The 27,017-nt window shown below is 38.7% G+C and overlaps 1 protein-coding gene across 2 annotated transcripts in view; it reads right to left on the reverse strand.

Moving 5' to 3' along the window:
* The window catches only part of ANKRD11 (ankyrin repeat domain 11), a 340,340-nt gene that overhangs the window by 254,485 nt on the left and 58,838 nt on the right, over positions 1-27,017 (reverse strand). Inside the window, exons 1-2 of one of the 2 annotated variants that reach the window (XM_043982785.1) lie at positions 22,966-23,103; positions 5,658-5,742 (exon numbers count right to left, since the gene is read on the reverse strand). The gene's annotated coding sequence lies outside the window, so the exon portion shown is untranslated. Of the gene's footprint in view, positions 1-5,657; positions 5,743-22,965; positions 23,104-27,017 lie in introns of those variants that run through there. The other variant, XM_043982786.1, reaches the window with a different exon arrangement.

The following is a 27,017-nucleotide window of genomic DNA, read 5'->3' on the forward strand; positions in this document are numbered from 1 at the left end:
ATGTATAAATGCATAAATTGTTTCCCCCAATACAATGTAAGCTACTTGAGAGGCAGGATTATCTCATTCTTTCTTTTTGTATCCCTAGAGCCTAACGCATAGCAGGGTCTTATTAAATGCTGGCTTGATTGATGTATTTTTAGTCAGCATCCCATGAAGTGAAGGAATCTTTCTTTGGCTGAGGAAGCTCAGGCTCCCACCAGTTCATCATCTATGAAGGAACAGAATACCTGCCTCCTGGTCTATTTCAACATGCCCTGGATCTGAATGACAAGGGCTGAGGTGAGGTAGTACCAAGGCAGATAGTACGTTTTATCTTTCCAAAGTCTGTGTGACTATTGCCAACCAATGCCACAACAACTTATTTCATAATCCTGAAAGAAATTACAATTCTAATGTTTTATGAGAACATTCAATGTCTTATTCCTAGGCAAATCAGCATACATTTAAATATTATCCAAACCAGTTACATATTTTAATGAACATATTAAGTTTAAATACTAACCAAAATTTGTATAAATAATGCTGCCTTCATTAGCATATGCAACTTTCAAAAACTCATTTCTTTTTGTACAAATGCTTTGAAATTGCCTTTCCACAATAAATTTAAACTTTATAATAATACATTTCTTAGTAGGTAAGTTCTGAAAAGCAATGTAGTTTAGCAGCCCTACCTTATTCATTCTTTGAATCTTACACCTATAAGTTCATTACAAACCCAATAAAACTGTGTCCCCTCAAAATACCCTCAAAAGCCATTTCAATCTCATTGTTTCTCTGAATAGGACTTGACACCCCTCTCCCTCCACTTCTTTAATGAAGACATGGGGACTAAACTAAAGAAAGGTCAAAAGTACACAATCTATTACACATGAGATCAACAAATCTTGGGGGCAGAATGGAACCTTGAACAGCATCTAGGCTCTTACTTTCCCTTTGTGAAAATCGCCCATTAACAATGGCCAAATGGAAGAAAATGTTATTTTTAAAGAATGTCCATTTAGGAACCTAATAAGCCTCAAAGCATCAATGCTGCTTCTTTCAGAAAGCAAAATATTACTATGTAGATGAAAAACTCATGACAAAAGAAACCAGAGACTAAATTAACACCTTTTAAGAAATTTTTCCTAGCTGTGCATACCCTTTGACCCAGCAATTCCACTTTTAGGTCTTTTTCCCAAAGAAATCATGGAAAGGGGAAAGGGGAAAGGGACCCACATGTACAAAAATATTTATAGCTGCTCTTTACGTGGTAGCAAGGAATTGGAAGTTGAGGGGATGCCCATCAATTGGGGAATGGCTGGACAAGTTGTGGTATATGAATACAATGGAATACTATTGTGCTGTAAGAAATGATGAGCAGGAGGAGTTCAGAGAAACCTGGAGGGTCTTGCGTGAGCTGATGATGAGTGAGATGAGCAGAACCAGAAGAACACTGTACATAGTATCATCAACATTGAGCGTTGATCTACTGTGATGGACTATATTCTTCTCACCAATGCAATGGTACAGAAGAGTTCCAGGGAACTCATGATAGAAGAGGATCTCCAAATCCAAGGAAAAAAAAAGAAAGAACTGTGGAGTATAGATGCTGAATGAACCATACTATTTCTTTTGTTTTTGGTGTTTGGTTTTTTTTTTCTATTTTGAGGTTTTTCATCATTGCTCTGATCTTTTCTCTTATAACAGAACTAATGCAGAAATAGGATTAATGTTATGTGTGTGTATATATATGTGTGTGTGTGTGTGTGTGTGTGTGTGTATAGATATATCTATATGTATACAGATATATAGATATAACCTATATCAAATTACCTGCTGTCTACGGGAGGGGGGAGGGAGGGAGAAAAATCTGAAATTGTAAAGCTTGTATAAACAAAAGTTGAAAACTATCTTTACATGTAACGGAAAATATAAAATACCTTATATGTAAAAAAAAATTTTTTAAATAAGAAATTTTTCCTTATAACTGTAGGTAAAAAGGCATTGAGCTACTAATCTGAGGGGGGGGGAAGGATATTTTCTCTCTCAGAGGGTTATTGTGAGGATTAAATTAAATAATATGTGTAAAGCCTTAGCACAGCTCTAAGAATATAGAGGGCGCTTAAGAAATGCTTATTCCCAATGATATCCCTGCCTTTTTCACTGATTCTCAAGGTTGAGGGTGAAGTGTGAATGAATGATGGTAGAGAGAGGAAAAGCAGCAGAAACATAAAGCTCACTAAGTCTATGATCTCCCAATGTCCTAGTTTCAATCCCCATGTAAATGAGCTTGCCTAACTCCAATCTCTGTTCTGTGACCACACACCATCACCCTATTTCATGAATGTCGCTAAACACAAGAGGGACCAATTAAGTGTGGCTGGGCCAATAAATCAACAACCAAGATACAGGCTATTATCCAGTCGCTTAATCATTCAGAAGACTACTGTATGACTACAGAATTGTGCCAAGTCCCCTAAGCTACAAAGAGAAAAAATGAAACAATCCCTACCCCCACCCCCAGCTGCTGCAGCCATCCTGGGACTCAGAGAGAACACACGTTCGTAAATTTATTTATATAAAATATACATACACCCAACTCTATTAGGAAAACAATCTATAAATATATTAAAATAGCAGTCAGTGACTTTTTCCAAAAAGAAGATGTGCCCATTCAATTCAAATACTGTCCAAAAGGACTAAAAAGCTACTTCCATTTTAGTGATACATGGCACTAAACATCCTAAACTGATCAACATTCTGTATTGAAAAAATGATTACACTTGCCATGTCATAAAAGGTTCCTACAGAGAAATCTGTTAGCAAACTATCTACCATAACCTTTGCAGGAGAGTTCTTTGTAATGAGAATTCAAGGCAGTAAGTGGAAGACTTACTGAAAGACTGCTTTCTTTTTTTGTCAACGAAATCCTCTCTTTTTGATTATTTGAAATAATACTGATGAAGGGAAAGCAAAAATGTCTTATGTGTCTCAAAATGTTAAATACTGAGTCAAATGTTGTTATACTTAGTTTCAATAATATCGACTCTCCCCACACCCTTAAAAAATAAACAAAACCTTCCAATTGATCCCCATTTCCTAGTGAAATAAAATCCCAAATCAAGGACCTCAAAAATCAGAAGTGATCTTTCCTTTGCTACTCCTCAACACAAAGCCCTCTAGCTGTCATCACCCTCTAAGCTATCTCAGCTCTCCTACACTGTCTCTTCTATTTAACCTACCCAGCTCCAGTCAAGAAATCAATCAACAGGCATTCTCAAACCAACCACTCTGCACTCAGCAATGCCCTCCACAGGAAGCCTGCTCAGTTCACTCCAGCCCAATGAGCCTTCCACCCCCAAAATGTTGCCCTCATTTGCCTGCAAGCTAGCCTGACAGATAATCCGTTACTGGTTTTCTAGTTTTAATTAGATAATACATTGGGGGGAGGGGGGGAAGAGAAAGAAGGTAAGTCTCAAACATCCAAAAGGAAGCATTCAACTAATCAATAAATTGAACCAATGAATACTTTCACAATCCAAATGTACCCTCATTCACCTGAATCTCTTAAAGGAATGTGACCCAGTATTACAAATAAATTTTTAAAAATTAACAGCTGAGAGAATATTACTCTCCAGGGCCCCCTGCCGAGAAAGCATGAGGTCAAATAGGCCACCCAGAAGTTACCTCACAATTCATGTCAATCAATGGACTTGAATGCTACCAGCCAATCAGCTTGGAGCTGTGTGTGGGGACCTCCCCTCTTCCTGTTCCATAGGGAGCTTCCACTCAAGGAGAATGAGGGACTATCTCTTTGATAGCATGACCAGCTAGGTGAAGGGGGCTTTCTCTCTCTTTGCTAACCCCTAATATACTTTAAAAAATGCTTAATGCCTAAATTGTTGCTGAAGCTCCTAATTTATAAGTAATTCCTAGCTAGTTTCCTCCCCCCCCTACACTGGGGTGGGGGGGGGGGGCAGGTAAGGTGATTTAGTTTTACTCCTCACACAGCTCCACCAATATTAATGAATTTGTTCTTGCTAGCACATAGACCCCTTCCTCAGACATGCTGACCTGCTCCTCTTTGTACTAATACTCATTTCCTAAACTAAAAGGAAATAAATGTAAGAATACACATAATTAAAAGCACTTAGGTTCCCTTTCCACAGAAAACACAAATTTCAACAGCAACAACGAGACTGGAGTAAACAGTTATAACAAGACAACAGTGTGCTTCCACATGGCGTGCTTAAAGCAGAGGTCAAAAAGTAAAGAAATCTCCCTGGGCACAAGCAAGAAGAGCAAAGAATTTATTTTAAAATCCAATGGGCCCCACTCCCTGATTTATTTTATGGTAAGAGGAAATTCTGAGCATGTATCAGGGTGTACTGGCCATGGATCAGGTATTAAGAATGGTAATGTGAAAGGGCTTACTTTGCCTAGACTCTAGCCAGACACACCTCATGAAGAAAATCAAAACCTAAAAAAGAAACCTCAAATTGATTAACATTTTCCTTCTTACTCTTCCTTCCGGAAAAGGAGGAAGAATATCAATCAATTTATGGTCACTAGGTTGAAGATAGTGAGGTGCCATGCATGCACTGGAACTTTTCTCAAAACCAAGGAAAAGATCAGCCAAAACAAAATCATCAGGGCAGACCCATTGCAGGGCCAACAAAATGTTACCACCCTTAGCTATGATTATTTGAAGACTAAAACAGGTAGATCTGAAACAAAAGCAACCCCATTACAAAATGAACAAAAATAGTATTAAAATATGATCAGTCCTATATTCTTCTCACCAATGCAATGGCACAGAAGAGTTCCAAGGAACTCGTGATAGAAGAGGATCTCCAAATCCAAGAAAAAAAAAGAACTGTGGAGTATAGATGCTGATTGAACCATACTATTTCTTTTGTTTTGGGTGCTGTTGGGTTTTTTTTCTAATTTGAGGTTTTGCATTACTGCTCTGATTTTTTTCTCTTATAACAGGAATAATGCAAAAATAGGATTAATGTTATTATGTGTATATATATATATATATATGTGTGTGTGTATATATATATGTATATATGTATATAGATATATAGATATAACCTATATCAGATTACCTGCTGTCTAGGGGAGGGGGGAGGGAGGGAAAAAAATCTGAAATTGTAAAGCTTGTATAAACAAAAGTTGAGAACTATCTTTACATGTAACGGAAAAAATAAAATACCTTATATGTAAAAAAAAAAAAATGATCAGTCCTATACAGTTTCTCAAAAGTACAAAAGCTACTATTATCCCACACTTTCAATCCAACACTAAGAAAAGACGACAGAATAATTGCTCCTACTGTTTTAAGCGCTCCTACCTACTCTGAGAAGACAATCTGAAGTGCTTTTCATCCCAGAGATAACTATCTGAGACACAGGATTGAAACAACAGAAAACACAACCAAGACACAGGCTTGTATCCAAGCAATTATTCAGAAGACTACTGTATGACTATCGAAGTTATTCATTGATACCCATCACTGAGAAAATACTGAAGGCTACAATAATTTGTGCAGGATATAAGCTGATTTAGACTCTAGGACAATCGCATAAAAATGATACAGGATTTTCACAAGATGTCTGCAAAACAACGCAACAAACATAAAGAACTGAGAAGAAAATCACTAAAATATTTACCGATTCCATAGCTGAAAGTAGTCTTTTATCAAGGTATATTTATTAAATCCAACAAGAGCGTGTCACAAAGCAGCTGTGTGTAATTCTGAAACAAAAGAACAAAATTTTAAAGAGTAAATATTAATTTCTCAATTCCATCCTTCAAAAGGAAAATCTTCCCATTAGGACAAAACATTGAAAGCAAAATATGCTAAAACTTCAAAGCAAGTGTTATACCCAAAAGATCTTGTACCCATTCCCAAAATTCTCTGTATTGACAGCAAGACTGTCCACTTCTACTTAAAAACATCCCGCCACTCCCGTCCCAATCCATTTCTCATGGCTGCTACTCAATAAGATGCTGCCTCTCTCCTCCCACAACCCAGTGGCATATAACACCTTCCAGAACAGAATAATGTTTGTTGCTGTTTGGAGGAGGGTCAATATCAAAAGCAGATATTCAGTGACATGAATAATATACATACATGCTATCAGAATCACCCAGGCTTACAGTCTTGTTATGGCCCTTAAATCCTTATTTGCATTCACCTCGAACATCTAAATCTTGACATTCTCCCCAATTCCCCCACCTTCTTTTTTGGGGGGGGGGGGCGGGCAGGGCAGTGGGGGTTAAGTGACTTGCCCAGGGTCACACAGCTACTAAGTGTCAAGTGTCTGAGGCTGGATTTGAACTCAAGTCCTCCTGAATCCAAGGCCAGTGCTTTATCCACTTCACCACCTAGCTGCCCCCCAACCTTCTTTTTAACTTTCCTATTACTGTCAAGAGTATCATTACCCATCCAAAGCACCCCGTGTGAGGTGTTATCCTTGACTCCTCCTCCTTCCCCCCCAACTCTTTATCCTATCTGTTGCCAGGGGCCAACAATCTCTTAGATATGCCTCCTTTTCTACAATATTTCATGCCTGGAACAGGTGCAACAGCTTGAAGGTTTGTCTCCCTGACTAAAACCTCTCAATCCCCTGCTAAAATGCCAAGTTTCCCAAGATACATGTCTAACCTTGCTATATCAATATTCAATCAACTGCAGTGGCTCCCTATTACCTCCAGTGTGTGAAGATCAAAGCCCTTCATAAACTGGCCTTCTAATATCTTCCTCCTCCCTCCCTCATGACTCACACTCTGCCATCCAGGGACATCAGCCTCCTTAATGTTCCTCACATAAAACACTGCATCCCCCAACTCCAGGCATTGTCAAAAACCCATCCCCAGTAAGTCTCTCCCTCCTCATTTCCATCTACTGGACTCCCTAACATCTTTCAAGTGCCAGGTAAAATCCTACCTTTAACAGGAAGATGAGTTTACTGAGGAGAGTGAACTTGTTTTCAGATAGAAAGACCAAAGAGTCCTTTTGTTGATTACAATATAAAACAGAAATTTGACACTTTCCTCCTAATGGGCTCTAAAGGGATTCATACATTTTAATTGTCTGGAAGCAAATTCCCTTGGCTTTTAGCCTCATGTATGCTAAAAAGTCAATCTCCAGGAAGTATTTCACCAAACTACTTTTCAGTCTGTCTTTTGCTGGCCTGCTCCCTGTTAGAAAGGCTGTGATACATAGAGGCATATTAAAAACTCAAATAGCAAATACAGTTGTCTGCATTAAGTATTAAATCTACTGCCTTCAATCATAGAAATTTTTATATTATTACATAAAGGGGCTTTCATGTTTGATAAATAGATGAGACAAATAAAAGATATCTTAAAAATAGCACCACATTTGTGGAAATGTGTGCTAGGCAGATAGCAAAGAATCCTGATTTCATGTCTTTTACAACCCAAAAAAAATCTTAAAAGAAAAGGTAGAATAAAGGGTTTGGGGGGCCCTGCAGTGTGGGTGGTGGGAATGGATAGAGGCTAGGAAAGTCAGGAACACAAACAGTATTTCTAAATGTCATAGTTTGATGTACGTACACACACACACACACACACACACACACACACACACACAAGTGCACAGCTTTGTTGTTTTCACAACATTGTCTCCCCCAAATGGAATACAAGCTTCTTATGGACAAAAAACATTCTTTTGCCTTTCTTTTTATCCCCAGTGCTGAGTACAATGCCTGGAATGTATTAAGCGCTTAATGAATGCTCGCTAAGAAAAATTGTTCAATCTTAATGACATATTACCATAATTCAGAGAAAATATGTTCAAAACTTCCAAATTTGAAACATTGTGTCAACATCACAAATTTAAGCTCCAAGACAAAAGGGTAAATAATAAAAATGATTGTTTGAGGACAGACTAGATGCTGACATGATCCCAGATGAAGACAGATAGTTTGGAATGACTGCTTCTTAGGGTAGTAACCTAAATCGGTAATAAATGAAAAACCCATTTACTTGTATACACATTTTACTTGAGGGCAGAGGCTATCTCACTTGTATATTTCTATCTTGGCCTCCCTAACAAAATACTTGGAAAGAGGAGGCTCATAAGCAATGCTTACTGCCTGGAGAACTAAACAATCCCTTTCAGACATTCTTGGAATTTAGGTCTACAAACCCTTACTCGAGGAACTTTCCCTTAGGATTAAAATTCCTAGAGCTAATCAACCCTACTACCACCCATCAGTTCCAAGTCAACCTTTTTGGTCCCTAGAGGAATTGTCTTCTCTTGTTTCAGAACCCTTGTCCACTGCTCCTGCTGTCTAAAAATTCGCTGCATTTGCAACTTTCTATTTTACTTTCTGATAGCTCAGCTAATGCCCCTTTATCAGGAACTGAGGATAGAAATGTATTTTCTCCCCGCAGTCTTTGACTTAGTCTAGGTATGCCTTCCTCAACGAAGCATCCCACTTTATGCAGAGAAACCCCCACTGTCTTCATAGCTTTTTTTTGTTTTGTTTTGTTTTTGTTTTTTGCAGGGCAATGAGGGTTAAGTGACTTGCCCAGGGTCACACAGCTAGTAAGTGTCAAGTGTCTGAGGCCAGATTTGAACTCAGGTACTCCTGAATCCAGGACCGGTGCTTTACCACTGCGCCATCTAGCTGCCCCCTGTCTTCATAGCTTTTTAAGCTACATTTTTGGAATAGGGGTATATTTTTTAAACACTCACCTTGGAAAACTTAGAGCTTAAAAGCTCTGCATACAAAACCTACCCCTCCTATATTCTGATATAACTTGGTATACCTAGGTCAGCATCTGAAACAAAGGCTGTAACTGCTCACAGAGCTACCTTCTGGCCATCTATACCAAGATCTTGGATCCAGCAATTACTAAAGTATTTGACAACAAAACAAACCCAAAACACCATACTAAGCCATAAAATGAAATAATTCCTGTAATGGAAATAATAAGCACATCTTAGAGGAACTAAAAGACAGAGAACACAGGACTAAAAGATTTCTTTTCCTTAAAAATGAATTTTAAAAGAAAAAAAAATTTTTAATAATTTGAAGGTTTACGCCAAGCTCATAGTGTCCAAGTGCAAATGATAATAAGTAAGAAAAATACTTAATTACCACAAAAGTCAAATATTCTGTTTTCAAGCCACATAAACCTGTTATTTAAATTCAACACACAGGTGGTGGGGAAGAGGGAAGAATTACCAAAGCCGGGTGGGAGACATTCCCAGGAAAAGCCATGGCTTATGTAATAATAGGCAGGTTACTGTATGCAAGATAGCATCTATGAGGGTTACTTATAGATAAGAATTCTTCACTTTGGATCCAAGTGTCAAGGTATTTGATGTCATTATTTAAACAAGAGAAGTATACTGCCACATAAAAGACTTAAGATTGTCATCAAAAAGACATTTCTAACTAATAATAATTGTGGTGAGAACCCTGTTACTGAAGAGAGTTGTGTAATCTCTCTGGATATCTTTAAAAGTAAATGAAGCTAGAGCTGTAATTAAAACGCAAATATCTTCCACACCCATTCATTCTTTCCCAACATTTGGCAGCCCTCCATCCTCAAACACTTCTAAAGAAATGACCTAAGAGAGATCTGTGCAGTGGGAGGGGTTGTGTTAGGGGTAGGATGCTGTATGAGTAGCACTAACACAAAGTACTTTACAAAATTCTTAGACATCTACTCATAATTTGTAAGATAAAGTAATTACTTCCTAAAGTGGGCAACCAAGGCATTGTTGCTAAATCCCTGGGTGCCAGAAAGCTGGGGAGAGGGAGTGAAATCTTTCTTGTTTCAAGGTATTTTAATTTCCAATTTTAGAGCCAGATCTTAGTTTATGGACAGAGCACCAGGCCTAGAGTCAAGAAGACCTGAGTTCAAATCCAGCCTCAGACACTTACTATCTGGGTAAGTCAATTAATCATTGTGCAGCAATGTTGTTTGATGAAGAACTGTGAATAACTTAACTCTTCTCAGCAATACAATGATCCAAGACAACCCCAAAGGACTCATGATGAAGCATACGATCCACCTCCAAAGAAAGAACTGGTATTGAGGGAAAGACTGAAGCACGCTATTTTTCACTTTCATTTTTTTCTTTTATAAGTTTTCTTATACAAAATGATTAATATGGCAATGTTTTACATAAATGCATGTGTATAACTTAGATATCTGACTTATATACCACCTCAGGAAGGAAAGGAGGGAGGGAAGGAGGGATACAATTTGGAATTCAAAACTTTAAATAAAAATGTTTATTATTAAAAAAAAAAAAAAAACCTGGACCTAGTATAGCGGGTCCCTAAAAGGAGGGAACAAACAGGCTGCCTAAGGAGTAAAGCTGAGCAGATGAAAGCTCCCTATCCATGAGTAGATATCACCTGGAAATGCAGTGCTCCCCATACTATTTAAACAAAAAACAAAAAACAAAAAACAAAAAACCCACGACCCTCCAGTATGTGGAGTATTTCTAATTTAAGGTAATTAATTATGGCCAAAATAAACCATCATCTTGGACAGTTCAGGAGCAGGCTTGTGGCTTTCAGGCTTTAGGATCATAGACTTTAAACCTTAAAGGGTTGTCCATCACTCATTTTATAAAGGAAGAAACTGGAGCCTAGGAAGGGTTCCACATTCCTAAATGGAGACACTGCAAATGTCCTCTGTGATCAAGCTCTTCTAAACCACCCAGCAAACTGATTTCCAACTTCCTTCCCCTCACCCCCCTCCCTTTGCCAATGAGGTCTTCATTGCCTAAACTAACTGTCTTTTCTCAATCCTCATCCTTCTTGACCTGTATTTAACAGAACTGACTGAAAACCTTTTCCTCCTGGACACTTCCTCTCCTCTCCGGGTTTTCATGATACTGCATCACTCTTGATACCTTTCATCTTTCTAACCACTCCTTTCTCAATCTCCCTTGAAGGACTGGCCTTCGTCCACACTGTGTCCCAGACCCTCTTCTTTATGTTCTGTCACTTGGTACTCACATTTCCACTTTCCCCACAATTTCAATTATCACATGCATTCAGAAAATTCTCAGATCTATACACGGGAAAACACACACACACACACACACACACACACACGCGCGCACACACACACGCGCGCACACACACACACACCCCTGGGGTCACATAAAAATTTCTCGAGTAAAAAGGAGTTGCAAGTGGAAAAAGTTTAAGAAGCCCTGGAGTCTAGTACCTGGGGTACAAATAGAGTGAATCGCCAGCTATTCACAATTCCTTATTCTAACTGCTTGAGTCAGGTATGTGGATAGAGCCCAGGCCTAGAGATAGAAAGACTGAAGATCAAATCCTGCCTCAGACACTCCCTAGCTATCATTTCCCTGAGCAACATCATTTTACCATCTGCCTGAGTTTCTTCAACTGTAAAAAGGGGGCAGAGTTCCCTGAGGCTCTGTAGGTCTATATGATTTTTCCCTCTGTCACATAAGCATTCTATTAGAAGTAGGACTTGACCCTGGGCCTTCCCGAATCCAAAGTGGGCTCTCTACCCATTATGCAATACTTTCTAACTGTGTGTGGTTTTTATGACATCTCTGAATAATTATGAATTATAAAACTCCTGAAATTGCTTTTGATTATACACAAGAATTAATGAAAAGATTACTGGACGTGCATTCAGAAGATTGCTTACTAGCTTGATTTAAGTCTTGTGCGGCCTGAGTCTACTCAACTTCTCTGGACTTCAGTTTCTTCACCTACAATACACAAGCTTTAAACCCTAGAATACTATCAAGTATTATCATTACCATATTCAAAATCCAAATACATAAATGTCCATGTATGGGGGAAGACCAAGAACCATCTTTGTTTTCTGTTCAAGAACACTTAAAAAAAAAAACCCAAGTAACATGCCTCTGGCACACACATGATAAATCCCCAAGGAAGTGGCATACTTTAAAGCATGCAAGAAGAACTTGATGTGAAAGCTGAGTGATGTAAAATCTGAAAGCTAATAAAAATATTGAAGGCATATTAGGTGGCAAACTGTACTACTGTAAAAAGCTTTATCTAGTAATTATAGGTTTGGCTTAAATCTAGACATAGTAAAGATGTCTTATGAAATTATCAATTAAATATTAAAAATACTTCTGAAAAAAGTTTGAAAACCTGCTAAAATATCAAAAGAATCAGTCCCTGCCACTTACTGCCCATAATAGCCTGGACAAGATTGTAACTTTCCTACGTCTGAGTTTCCTCAAGTATAAAAAAGATCTCTAATCACTTGGCCAGTTCTTAATTTTAGAGTCCATGAGCCTAAATGACTAAGCGAATTTGCAGTTTTACAAAAACAGAATTCTACATCCAGCATAACACTCCCAAACTGTAGTCCCTAACTAATGCAGAAAATTGGCAAGTTCTCCTAGATGGCAGTAAACAACTGGAAGTCAAAGGAAAACAAAAGCAGATAAATAGAAACATTATAAATTCAAATGAATTGGTCAAGTAATAGTGGGCATGTATTACAGACAAAATAAGCATTAAGTCTCTGCAAAATTTAAATGAAACAAACAAGTAGCATCAACCTTAGGTCAGGAAATGAACAGTATTTTAATTCATAAACCTAATCCAGTAGACAAGTACCCAGCAAAAGAAACAAACCTCAATCAACAAGCATTTATTAACCAAAAGAACTATAAGGAACGCTGCACCCCCCAAAAAAAAAAACACCAGAGCAACCAGCACAAGTCTGAGATGGAATAAATTCTGATGAGGATCTGGTTGCCACCACACACTTTTTTTTTAAATCAAATGATTAACAAAAGATCAGCTAGAAGGTAAAACTTTAGAAATAAATCATAACAGCAAGTCATAAGTGCCAAGCACTAGACTTGGGGCTAAACCACAGCTGTGAAGACCAGTATGAGCTTCAGCAAGCCACCTCACCCTCCCCAAGATTTGGTTATTTCACAGACGGAAGAGTATGACTAAATAATCTCCAAAAATACATTAGTTTATAATCATATAATCTTAAGTATCTACATTAATTTGGGAAATCTCTAGAATACCAAGACAAAAATTAGAAAGCCATCAGCAATTTTTTTTTTGCAGGCAATGGGGGTTAAGTGACTTGCCCAGGGTCACACAGCTAGTAAGTGTCAAGTGTCTGAGGCCGGATTTGAACTCAGGTCCTCCTGAATCCAGGGCCGGTGCTTTAACCACTGCGCCATCTAGCTGCCCTGCCATCAGCAAAATTTAAAGATGTGAATCAATGTATCCTATGCACCAAACTGATTACTAAACTCACTATTTAATGATCAGATCAACAGACATTACAAATACATGTATTTAAGCCATCAACATGAGGGAACTGGACATCTCTCTATATTTGGAATGCATCATTACCTTACCCCTCAACCTTTTGAAATTCCTGAATTTCTTCAAAACTCAGCTCAAGCACCCCATGGCAAGAGACCTGCTTTCTACAGCTTGAAAGAACTCCCCCTTCCCCATGCAGTTATCTTCTATTTGTTTCATACATCCCTTAAGTTACATCTACCTGACTAAAATGTCTTGTAATGTCATATCAGAACAACAGACATTTCTTAAGTGCCAGGCACTGAGCGGAAATGGGGGGACTCGACTTCTGTCTTTTCATCCTCATTGTCTTGACTAGTATGTAGCAGTTGGTACATAAATGCTTACTGACTAAACACAAGCCAAACGAAGGCAGCAAAGGGAAGTTCCTTTTCAGTAACTTGAGACCAGTGCTGTCTGGCTTACACTTCTTCAGAGACAGCAATAGCAGATGCTGTTGGCCAGCTGTCCTCTATCCAGGAGCACGATGATTATGAGACACAGCACCCACACTCCAGCCACTCCAGCAAGTATCTCATTGGGCCTTCCCAAGTGTCAGATGCTATAGAGAGTAATTACTGAGTCACTCACTCTTGCCGTTCTATGGATTTAATTCATTCTGCCTAATAAACACTTCCCTAATTTCAGTAAGAAAATTCAGAAAACAAAAAGTAAATCTAACTCTGGTGTGGGAACAGTTCACCAAATAGAACACTTTTTAACATTATAAAAAAAAAAAAAAGACTCTGAAACAATAATATCTGACATTTGCGCAGTCCTTTCTATGCACCAGGCACTATGCAAAGCACTTCAGAAATATCACTTCATTCTCCATCTCTTAGGTGTTATTATCCCCATTTGACAGCCAAAGAAACCATGGTAGACAAAGGTTAAGGGACCTGCCCTGGATCACATGGTCAGTAAGTGTCCAAGACCCAGATTTGAACTCAATTCTTCCTGATTCCACACGATCCACTGCACCCTCTAGCTACCCAATTACAAATACCATAAATGACTTCAGCCTTCCTACAAAAGTAAGCAGGATTTTAGCTGAATCTTAAAAGGAAGCCAGCAAAGTCAGGAAAGCTAAGGAGGGAGTGCATTCTAGGCAAGAAAAGCAGACCAGAGAAAATGCCTGCAGCTGAAAGATCAAGTGTCTGGTCCACGGAACAGTCAGGAGGCCAAGGTCACCAGATCTAACAGTACATGTTGGGGAGTTAAGGTCTGGAAGACTAGAAAGCCAGGAGGGGCTAAGTGATAAAGGGCTTTGAATGAGGTGATGGGGAACCACTAGTGGCTGAATGGAAGATGGATTGGAGTGGGGAAAGACTTGATGCAGGAAGACCCTCCACAGGGCTACTGCAGTAAAAGAAAAAGGAGATGATGTAGAGAAGCCTTGGGCTTTATAATAAAGAGGGTTCACATAACTGAAAAAGAAAATCCAAGCAAAGTAAGAATGGAATATCCTCTGTGAAAGGAAGAACACGAGAAGAAAAGCAGCTTTGGAACAGACACCTTAAGAAGGATGAAAAAGCCATTCAGGGAAAATTAAAAGGACCACCTTACAATGCAAGTGAAGAAGCAGAAATGAGGTAACAAATCTGTAGTACAATTCATGTACTGAAGTTGAACAACCTCATCCAGCTGTGTTAGTTACCAAGAATTTTTAAATCGTCTTTGCCTCCTCATTTTCCAGTTGGTAATTCTAGCATGGATGCTCAAGAGTAGACTACTTCCAAATTAAACTTTCCTTAATTACTATTGACCAGCCTACCTAGCTCATTATAACTAGGCTAAAGATTCAAATGTCTAAGATCCATATTAAATGTGAAAAGAACTCAAACTACATGACACAATGACAAGGAAATGGTTTCTAAACACAGACTGAAGCAATAAAAGAATCAAGGCACTTACAAGTAAAAGGGGAAAGGCAAAAGAAAGATTACTAAGAGGAAAAATCTGTCTCGGGTCACTTTTATACATTGTGTTTTACATCATTTCATTAAAAGCACAGTCACACAATGTCCATGAAATACTTGGTACACAGCTTCCTGAATCTACAACATTCCTCTCATCTACCAATTTCATAATCCTGTTCAAAAAAAGAATAAGGTTGGCTTGGCATGGTCTGTTCTTAATGAAGACCTGCTGGCTCTTTGTGACTAACACTTCGTTTTCTGGACATTTAATAACTCAATCTCTATTAATATGTTCCAGGATTTTGCCAAGAATCTAAGCTACTGGCTTCTAGTTTCCAGATTCTATTCTCTTCCCATTTTTTGAAAAGGACCTTCTTCAGTACTGAAGTGCCTAGTCTGTTCTCAGTCTTTCAACTGTCACTGACAGAAGCTCAGCACCCATCCCAGATAGCTTTCAGTAAATAAGTCGACAAAAAGTACTTGATAAAAGTGTACTGAATGAATGGCTACTAATCAACTGAAAGTAATACAAAGCAGCTTCAAGTAGAACACTAACCACAAGAGGCCTGGCAAGGGCAAGGCCATGGTTTTATATCCACTACACCTCTCCCCACACTTGGAGTGTCTACTCCAAACGTTTTCTTCTCAAGATTTTGTACACCTCTCACAGAAGCCAATCCCTCTAGAAAAAGACTTCATAGCCAGTGCCACCTACTCTGGTCTGTCAGTCAGTGAATAGATATTTATTAGAAAGGCCTACACTGTTCCAAGCATTGTGCTAAGCCCTGGAGATACAAAGAGGCACAAGACAGTCCATGCCCTCAAGAAGCTAACAATCTAATAGGGGAAACAAGCTATATACAGGATAAATCATTAAAAGGGGCAAGTCACTAGAATTAAGAGGGGTTGGGAAAGGCCTCCTATAGAATATGGGATTTTAGGATTGACTTCCAGGGCGGGGCCAAGATGGCAGAGGAAAGACAGTAAATTCACGGAACTCACGACAAGATTGCTCAAAAAAACCTCCAAACACCGCCACAGAACAATTTCTGGAGCAGCAAAACCCACAAAAGAACAGACTGAGATCATTTTCCAGCCAATGACAGCTTAGAAGGTCGGCAGGACAAGGCTGCTGTGCCAAGACAGGAGTGGAGCTCAATCCCACAGTCACATTGACACAGATCCAGTCCCAGGCAGGCCGAGCCAGGGAAAGAGAGCCCCAGAGCCTCTGAACCAGCTGCAGCGCCAGTGTCATCTGGAACTAAGGACATCTGGTGAGAGGGCTGAGCCCTTGGCAGGGGGGAGATTACAAGGGTCTCTGCTGGCGCTGAGGTGGAACTTGGGTGTCACCCCTGCTGGGAAGCAGGAAGTAGGCTTCAGTAGCAGTGGCCCAGATGGGGAAGGGACGCAGGCTCCTTGGAGCAAACAACCACAGCATACAAAGTTTTGCCATCTGGTTAATTAGGAAGTTGGCTTGGGATTATCTATGGACCAGGGAGCAGACCTGGAGAGTGAAGAACCTGCCCTTCCTTAAATGAAAACACCTGGGACCCTCTAAAGCTTGGGATGGTATAGCTTAGAAGTAGGGCCCCACAGTAAGAGGGAGTTAAAAGTTAAGTAAAAGATGGGCAAGATGAGCAAGCAAAGAAAGTTGAGAACCATAGAAAGTTTCTGTAGCAACAAGGAAGAACAAGGTGCACCCTCAGAAGAGAACAGCAGTGGGCTCATACATCCAAAGCTTCCTAGAATATGGGATTTTAGATGAGCAGGATGCTATCAGAAAAACCTGGAAAGACTTACATGAGCTGATGCAAAGTGAAATGTACTATATACAAAATAACAGCATTATTATAAGATGATCTGCTGTGAATGACTTAGTTATTTTCAGCAATACAATGATCCAAGACAACTCTGAAGGGCTTATGAAAAATGCAATCCATTTACAGAGAAAGAATTGATGGTGTCTATACACAGACTGAAGCATAACTTTTTTAGTTCCTTTTTCTAAAGTTTTTTTTTAAGTCTGTTTTCTTTCACAACCAGACTAATGTGGAAATGATTTGCATGACTACACATGTATAACTTATATTGAATTGTTTGAGTTCTTAAGCGGGGTTGGGGAGGGAGAGAGAGAGAATTTGGAACAAAGTTTTAAAAATAGATTTTTTTTTTTTTTTTAGAATATGGGATTTTAGTTGGACTTGAAGGCAGTAAAGAGAAATGCAGAGGGACCACATTCCAGGAATGGGGGACAGCCAGAGAAAATGTTATGTGAACCCTCTTTATTATAAACCCCAGAGCAAAGAGATGGAGGGTCTTTGAAAGAAGCCAGAGATTCTATGAAAATTGGGTAAAGAATACATTCCAAAAATGTGAGAGAGATAACGGATATTTCTGAAATACAAAATTTAGGAAATGAACAGTAAGACTACATGACAGAAATGTTGAGTACACAAATGAAAATTATTTGAAATAAGGGAATGGAGGGATATCAATGATACATTTTAAAAATACAAAGAGCAGGAAAATGTTCAAAAGGGATGAGACAAGAAGGTCTGTGTTAGCACAACTGCATTAAATTTCATATACATTTGTCTTTAAAACTTGTAAAGAGATTCACAGGGTCATCTCTGTTCTTTGTATGTAGAAATGTGGGCATTGATGTGAAAATGTTTATATTTCTTGAGTTCATAAAATATAGACAGAAAATGTAGGAACAGGAAAAGCTGTCCTAGACAGCCTAGTTATAGAGGGCTTTAAAATGTCAGGCAGGATTTTGCATCTTGGAGAATTTATTTTCAGCTCAAAACACAAAATCAAGGAATATACTTGTGTCCACCAGATGAATTTTAATCGACCCCCACTTGTTATACACGGAATAAAGAAGTTAAAAGCATTTAAACCTTTTTATTTAAAAAAAAAAAAAAGTGGGGCGGCTAGGTGGCGCAGTGGATAAAGCACTGGCCCTGGATTCAGGAGTACCTGAGCTCAAATCCGGCCTCAGACACTTGACACTTACTAGCTGTGTGACCTGGGTAAGTCACTTAACCCCCATTGCCCTGCAAAAAACAAAAACAAAAAAAAACAAACCACTCTGGGAACAGTTAAACCAGATTCAGGGTGGGGTAAAAAAAAAAACATCTCTCACTAAATGTATAAAATAAGGTATAGTCTAAATTTACAAATTTCTAGATTTTCATGGCGGCAGGGGTGGGAAGAGAAGGAGAGTTGCCAAAGCACATCTATTACATCAATTACATCATTACATGTTTTCTTTAAAGTGTTAAAATAGGTTTGAAAACAATTTTTTTTTTTAGTGAGGCAATTGGGGTTAAGTGACTTGCCCAGGGTCACACAGCTAGTAAGTGTTAAGTGTCTGAGGCCAGATTTGAACTCAGGTACTCCTGACTCCAGGGCTGGTGCTCTATCCACTGCGCCACCTAGCTGCCCCTGAAAACATTTTTATGGCCAGTACTTCTGATAAAGGCCTCATTTCTAAAATATATAGGGAACAGAATCAAATTTATAAGAATCCAAGTCATTCCCCAATTGAGAAATGGTCAAAGGATATGAACAGGCAGTTTTCAGATGAAATCAAAGCTATCTCTTGCCATATGAAAAAATGCTCCAAGTCACTATTGATTAGAAAGATGCAAATTAAAACAACTCTGAGGTACCACCTGACACCTAGCAGATTGGCTAATATGACAAAAAAGGAAAATAACAAATGTTGGAGATGCTGTGGAAAAATTGGAACACTACTGCATTGTTGGTGGAGTTGTGAACTTATCCAACCATTCTAGAGAGCAATTTGGAATTATGCCCAAAGGGCTATAAAGCTGCAAATACCCTTTGACCCAGCAATACCACTTTGGGGTCTTTTTCCCAAGGAGATCATAGAAAAGGGAAAAAGACCCACATGTTCAAAAATATTTATAGCTGCTCTTTTTGTGGTGGCAAGGAATTGGAAATTGAGGGGTTGCCCATCAGTTGGGAAATGGCTAAACAAGTTGTGGTATATGAATGTAATGGAATTCTATTGTGCTGCGAGAAACGATGAGCAGGAGAAGTTCAGAGAAACCTGGAAGGACTTGCATGAACTGATGATGAGTGAGATGAGCAGAACCAGAAGAACATTATAAGGGCGGCTAGGTGGCACAGTGGATAAAGCACTGGCCCTGGATTCAGGAGTACCTGAGTTCAAATCTGGCCTCAGACACTTGACACTTACTAGCTGTGTGACCCTGGGCAAGTCACTTAACCCCAATTGCCTCACTAAAAAAAAAAAAGAAGAAGAAGAAGAAGAAGATTATACACAGTATCATCAACATTATGTGTTGATCAACTGTGATAGACTGGATTCTTCTCACCAATACAATGGTACAGGAAAGTTCCAGGGGACTCATGATGGAAAAGGCTCTCCAAATCCAGAACAAAAAAAAAAAAAAAAGAACTGTGGAATATGGATGCTGATTGAACCATACTATTTCTTTTGTTTTTGGTGCTGTTTTTCTTTTTTGAGGTTTTTCCTTTTTGCTCTGATTCTTCTCATATAACATGACTAATGCAGAAATATGTTTAATGTTATATTTTATATATATATATATATATATAAACTTATATCAGATTACCTGCTGTCTAGGGGAGGGGGGGGGGAGGGAGAAAATTTTGAAATTGGAAATCTTATCTAAACAAATGTTGAAAACTAAAATAAATAAACAAATAAAATTTAAAAAAAAAAAGGTTTGAAAAAAATGCACGAGTACTCTCTGCTGTCCCCTTAAAGGAGTTTATAGGACATTTGGGGGGTATCCAAGACCTAATGCACTTTCTACCACACCACACTCCCTCCCCCAAATGCCTCTCTCTTCAATTTGTTAGGAGGAAGAAAAAGCAATCCAAAAGAGGATGAATATTTTTTTCTTTACCTCTCACTCAAGGTGCTTTCAGAATATGTTCAAGCACAAGCATTTTAACATACATTCTTTAAAAAAAATAAAAATAAAAATAAAAAACAACACAAGTTTAGAATAGTGTGGAAAAAGGAGGACTAAAGGAAGGCCCAAAAGAGAATTACAGACCCAAGCCAAAAGCAGTAGACAGACCACCAGGCAACAAATCAACATGTTTGGTAGCCTCTGACCCCTGGACAATTTGACCAAATCCCAATGTCTCCTTCTCAGGCCTCATCTCTAGAAACAGTGACTAGCTTCCCCTAGTACACTTTACCTCCAAATTTCACCTATAGACCAGAAAACATGGGAAGCCTATTTTTGTTAGCCCTTGAATCCATAACAAAGATGTCCTTTGCTCTCCTGCCAGAGCAACAAATGAGGTAGTAGAGTGATATGAAATTTTTTAAACTACTACAATAGTTGCCTATTTAAGTATAAAACAGACCGGCTCAACCAATCCCTTTCTTTCTTTCTTTCCTTCTTTCTTTCTTTTTTTTTCAGGGCAATGGGGGTTAAGTGACTTGCCCAGGGTCACACAGCTATTAAGTGTCAAGTGTCTGAGGTCGGATTTGAACTCAGGTCCTCCTGAATCCAGGGCCGGTTCTTAAATCCACTGTGCAACCTAGTTGCCCCACGGCTCAACCAATCCCAAAGAAAGTGATACTGAGTCTGAAACGATGAAAAGTGGACTTACATATGAACAAGAAACCCTGGACTAGAGGACACTATTATACAGATAAAAAGATCCTTGATTTCAACAACACTATAGGTCTTGGAACCCAAAAAGAAATATAAAAAAAGACATAAAAAAAACAAAAATTTACAAAAAAAGACTCAAAACTAAACAAATGAGATTCCAAATTAAATCTGGCATAACTAATCAGGAGCAGCATGCAACACTCTACCTGTCATAGTGTTACCATAGTGATACTAGCTAAAGACAACTGCAGTTACTGTGAAAAGCTGCCTCTCCTTCACATTAACATTTATTTTGTAAAAAGCTTTTCAAAAGCCATCTACAATCTTGGCCTTACATGACTCTGAGTAGATTCAAAAGAAATTCTACTCTAGAAATAAAGCTTAATTAAAATACTAGAAAAGAACTCCAGAAAGCAGACCCAAATTGGATAAAGTGTCAAGTAAAATCTTTTCCATGAAGACTTGAACATTTTTTTTGGAGTATAAACCACCTGGCAAAGAAATGGAAATTGAGGGGGTGCCCATCAAGTGGGCGAATGGCTGAACAAACTGTGGTATATGAATGTAATGGAATACTATTGTGATATAAGAAATGATGAGCAGGCTGACTTGAGAAAAAAACCTCTAAAACTTACAAAAAAGTGAAAAGTGAAGTGAGCAGAACTAGTAGAACATTGTACACAGTAACAATACTGTACGATGATCAACTATGAGTGACTTAGGTCTTCTCAGCAATACAATGATTCAAGACAATTCCAAAGGATTCAGGATGAAAAATGCTATCCACATCCAGAGAAAGAACTGATGGGAGTCTGAATGCAGTTCTAAGCATTCTATTCTTCACTTTTGTGCATGCATGTGAGTGTGTTTGTGTTTTCATGCTTCCTTTTGATCTGTTCCTTCTTTCACAACATGACTAATATGGAAATATGCTTTACATGATTTCACATATATAACCTATATCAAATTGCTTACCATCTTAGGGAGGGGGAGAAGGGAGGAAGAAAATTTGGAACTCAATTTTCTTTTTAACTAATGTTAAAAATTGTCTTTACATGTAATTGGGGGAAAATAAAATACTTTTTTTGGGGGGGTGGGGCAATGGGGGGTTAAGTGACTTGCCCAGGGTCACACAGCTAGTAAGTGTCAAATGTCTGAGGCCGGATTTGAACTCAGGTACTCCTGAATCCAGGGCCAGTGCTTTATCCACTGTGCCACCTAGCTGCCCCAATACTAATTTTTTTTAAAACAAAATATATACCACCCCACACCCTTAACTCCCCCCAAAAAAATACATTTTTAAAATTATGGTTACATAGAATAAAAATTGGCTCAGGAACTCTATAATGAATTTATCATTATAATGATAAGATAAAACACCCTAATAAAGACAATCAGTAAACAAAGGGCATAGAAGGGGCAAAGGGACAAGGCAAAATTAAATTCAAGTATATCTCCTCTTCTGGACCCTATATGTGGCAACAGTTTTGAAATGAAGAAGCAAAAAGAGGGGCAACTTTATAAAATCCACAATATCTATAGAAGACTAGATTCTTTATGAAGTCTTGAGTGTCAGCAAGGATTTAATTCCAATATTAATATACAAGTAATTCAATATATAGGAAGGAAGCTAAGTTTTATCCAATGTGACTACAAATGAGATGGTACCCAACAATAATAACAATAGCTAAGCATTTAAGTCTCTCTTCTCCTTTCCATACAGACTAGTCCACCAGTAAACAAGCATTCTACTAAATGTCAGGCACTCTGGCTAGGCACTGAGAATACAGAGAAAAGCAAAAACCATCTCCTGCTCTCAACGAGCTCAATCTCACAGGGGAAACAACTATGTACGAGAGCTATCTAGGCCTTTAAGTTGTAGACAAACCGCCAACAGAGGAAAGACACCAGCACTAAGAGTAATCGGCAAAAGAGCCCTGTAAAGACCCACATACATAAACACGGACTGATTTTGTGGGGGCAGTAGAACATAGGTACAAAACCGTCCTTCACACTAAAAGGCTACATAAGAGCTTTTGTAAAGGGAAACATTACCTTGTTAAAGCTATCTTCTAGGAGACTGGCGAAGTGTTTTTCCATTAACAGATTGTACAGACAGTAGCCTAGCCTCTTCCTGACCATGCAGGAAGCAAAAGACATGCCGTTCCACAACTCTGGTCTCCTTGCCTTGCCTCTTCTGCCCCTCAGGGGACCCTTGCTGCCCATTGAGGACTGACAGAACCCATAATATCTTGTTCCCTTCACCTATCTCCTGACTTAACCTGTAAGGAAAGAGAGAAAAAGTCACAAAGGTCTTTTAGTGCTGGCTGCCCAAAGGAGTCCTTTAGAGTCTTCCTTGAGGCCAAATCATTAGAGACATAGGTAACCTAAGTGAAATCAACACCGATCTAGAGACTCAGAACCCAGCCTTCCCCCAAACAGACACACCCTATGCCCCACCCTACAGCTACCGACCCCTCCCACTAAGCTCTCTGAAATACTCTAGAGGTTCACAAACACTCCGTTCTCAAACCTTTTCCTTTCTAGGCAATTTACATACCTTCAAAAATATATTACAAATACAAATGGCCTAGATTAGTAGAAGAGAAACAGAATGTCTAAATAGACCTATTTTAGAAAAAGAAACTGAATGGTATATAAATGACCTTCCTAAGAAAAAAGTACCAGGGCCAGAGAGATTTACAAGTGAATTCTATCAAACAGTTAAAGATCAAGTAATTATAATATTAAATAATTTGGAATAATAGGCAAAGGAGTCCTACCAAATTCCTTTTATGAAACAAATATGATACTGATACCTAGAACAGAAAGAGTAAAAAACAGGAAAAAATGTTCTAGACCAATTTCAAATCTTTTCCTTTCCCACTCTTTCCATCTTCTTGGTTCTCAATGAGACCTGACTCTCTCATGATGCCACAGCCTCTCTGCCCAACCTTGTCAGCACTGTTTGCACTTTTACACTCTTGTGAATAAGTTACTAAAGCCCCAAAGAGTTGAAGTCAGAGGATTCCAAATAAAACTTTGGGGCAGTAAGGGCCTAAGAAGCACACGGATTCAAGGCCAATCGATTTTCTCATTAGTAAGTTCTGCTCTCAATCAAATTCTGCTTCTCAAACATCATCAGGGCCCCACAATAAATATGTAAAGATGCCCACCGTATGCAAACACACTAACATTGGCGAAATTCATTAGACAGCACTTTTCTCACGCAGCAGGCTATAAAGATCTGCTCTATCTTCCCACTTCCCCTGGAGCCAACAGGCCATTAATTAAGCTTAGTGAAAAATCGGGGTAATAGACGGGCAATCTGCTGCAGAAGAAATGGGACCACCAATGCAAGAAAACAGGTTTGCCTCTGGAGAGGGAGCAGGCAGCACGATGATGTCAGAAGAGGAGGTGGGGATGACCCTCAGTGAATGGCTTCAATCTTTTCAGTACATTGTGAGACAGAGGCAAAGTGCTCAACTGAAAAAGTAGAAAAGGGGAGGGCCAGGGCAAGTCGGATGAAGAAGTTTGCCTAGACTTCATGCAGAACCTCTCCTAGAACTGAAGTTGGTCCTCTAGTGACAGATTAATGGATAACTTCCAAGTCAAAATGCTAGGTTTTTGTACCCACAGTGATCAGTATCCATAACAGGAACAGAGGGAGAGAGGCCATGATGACCTTAGACTAAAAGGACAAGGCTATAGAAATTTGGGGGGGGGGGGAGAGTGAGGCAATTGGGGTTAAGTGACTTGCCCAGGGTCACACGGCTAGCAAGTGTTAAGTGTCTCAGGTTAGATTTGAACTCAGGTTCTCCTGACTCCAGGGCTGGTGCTCTATCCACTGCACCACCTAGCTGCCCCTATAGAAATTCTAAAGAAAAATGATTATATTTTGAAACTAGCCATGGGAATCAGAAAGAGACATGTGCAGAAAAGGCCAAATTTGTCCCCAGAGTCACCTTATGACATGTAAACCCCCAAAACACACCTCCACTGAAAAAGTTACCTACCTCTGGGGGTTGGCCTAGGACCCCAGGAACTCCAAATTAGGATAAGCCCTCCCTTGTAACACCCCTAAGGTGGAGAATATTATAATGAGGAGAGGCCCTCCCCTGTACCTCCCCAAGGTGGAGATTATTATAATGAGATTGATAATCAATTTATCCACACTATAAATATAACTGTCTTTCCTTTCACTATTCGAGAGCTACCTTTCCACTTTTCTGGTTCTCTCCCTGTGGTCACCCACAGTATTGCAAAAAAAACTTGGGAAACTGAGTCACTGAGTCTTATAATTCTTTTGGGATGACTCACAATCAAATTTGACCCGAAAATTCCATCCCACATCACTAATACATAAACAAAATACACAGCTGTATCAACTACTAAGAAACAACACTGCTCAACAGTCAGCCAAGTTGCCCAATCCCTTGGACCACCAGTGAATTTGTTTATCCAATTCCCCTTTTTAATTAAGCATTTGTTAAAAAGATAACTATGGCCATTAAGAAAATTTTAGTTTTTCCTATTTGTACTACATAGCAAATATAAAAAGAAGAGTTTAAAGAAATCTAAGGACAGAAAAGTCAGAAGAATAAATGAAGAAAGGGCATGATAAAGCAGGTTCTTAGAAGACTAAAATAACTAACCAAATTTTCCCCCCTTCCCCCCTCCCAAAAATATTAGCACACATTAGAACCTGGGCTCCCCTACCAAGAAATCTATGGATAGATTTTTAGGAAGTCCAAAAACTCAGATGGGGAAAAAATAACATCTTTCATCCCCCCAAAAAAGAAAAAGACCTATTTGTACAAAAATATTTATAGCAGCTTTTTGTGCTGGCCAAGAATTGGTAATCAAATGAATGCCCATCAATTGGGAAATGGCTAAACAAGCTGTGCTATATGATGGTGATGGAATATTATTGTGCTATAAGAAATGACAAACAGGATGACTTCAGAAAGGCCTGACAAGACTTATATGAAATGATGCAAAGTAAAATGAGCAGAACCAAGAGAGCATTGTGCAGCAATGTTGTTTGATGAAGAACTCTGAATAACTTAACTCTTCTCAGCAATACAATGATCTAAGACAATCCCAAAGGACTAGAAAGAACTGATATTAATGGAACACAGACTGGAGCATGCTATTTTTCACTTTCTTTCATTTTTCTTTTATTCAAATTTTCTTATACAGAATAACTAATATGGCAATGTTTTACACAAATGCATTTGTATAACCTATATATCTGATTGTTTAGTATCTCAGGGAGTGGAGGGGGAGGGAAGGAGGAATAAAATTTGGAACTCAAAACTTTTAAAATGTTTATTATTTTTTTAAAATAACATCTTATGTTCACTAGCTGAATTAAAATTTCTCATCTCCTCTAATCATTTAACACAAGAAACACTATAATTAAATAATAACTCGAAGGAAATATCTGCAAAGCAAAAAAAATAAAGACAGGCTGAAGCCAAATTATAATACTGCTTGCATCAAAAGACACCCAAGACACCCCTGGTCTTTCTAGCATTATAAAGAATATTCTGAGAAGGGGCCCAGACTGCCAAAGGAGTCTATAATACAAAAAAAGTTTAAACAACCCTGATTTAGGAGAACTCATGAGACTCAAATCCATTAACATAATATGGTATGAACATCCCAATTCCATTATTAATTGCTACCTATATGAACTTACAGGTTACCTTACCTATAAATGAGGGAGTTGGACTTGACAGCCAAAAGTTTCTTGCAGCTCTTTATCTCATGTTCACATTTTAAAATATCATTTACAGACTTTTTTATGCTTTTCACAGGTGATTATAAATCCATTCCAATACCCATTTTACACTCATTTTATATTCTGTCCTAGATGGGAAAAGTCTAAAAATCATCTTCCTTATAATAATCCTCCACATACACCCAAAGATTCATCAGACTAAACCCGATTCACTTTTTTTTTTAGTGAGGCAATTGGGGTTAAGTGACTTGCCCAGGGTCACACAGCTAGTAAGTGTTAAGTGTCCGAGGCCGGATTTGAACTCAGGTACTCCTGACTCCAGGGCCGGTGCTCTATCCACTGCGCCACCTAGCTGCCCCCG

Source organism: Dromiciops gliroides, chromosome 2, assembly GCF_019393635.1.
Source record: "Dromiciops gliroides isolate mDroGli1 chromosome 2, mDroGli1.pri, whole genome shotgun sequence".
Lineage (NCBI taxonomy): Eukaryota > Metazoa > Chordata > Mammalia > Microbiotheria > Microbiotheriidae > Dromiciops > Dromiciops gliroides.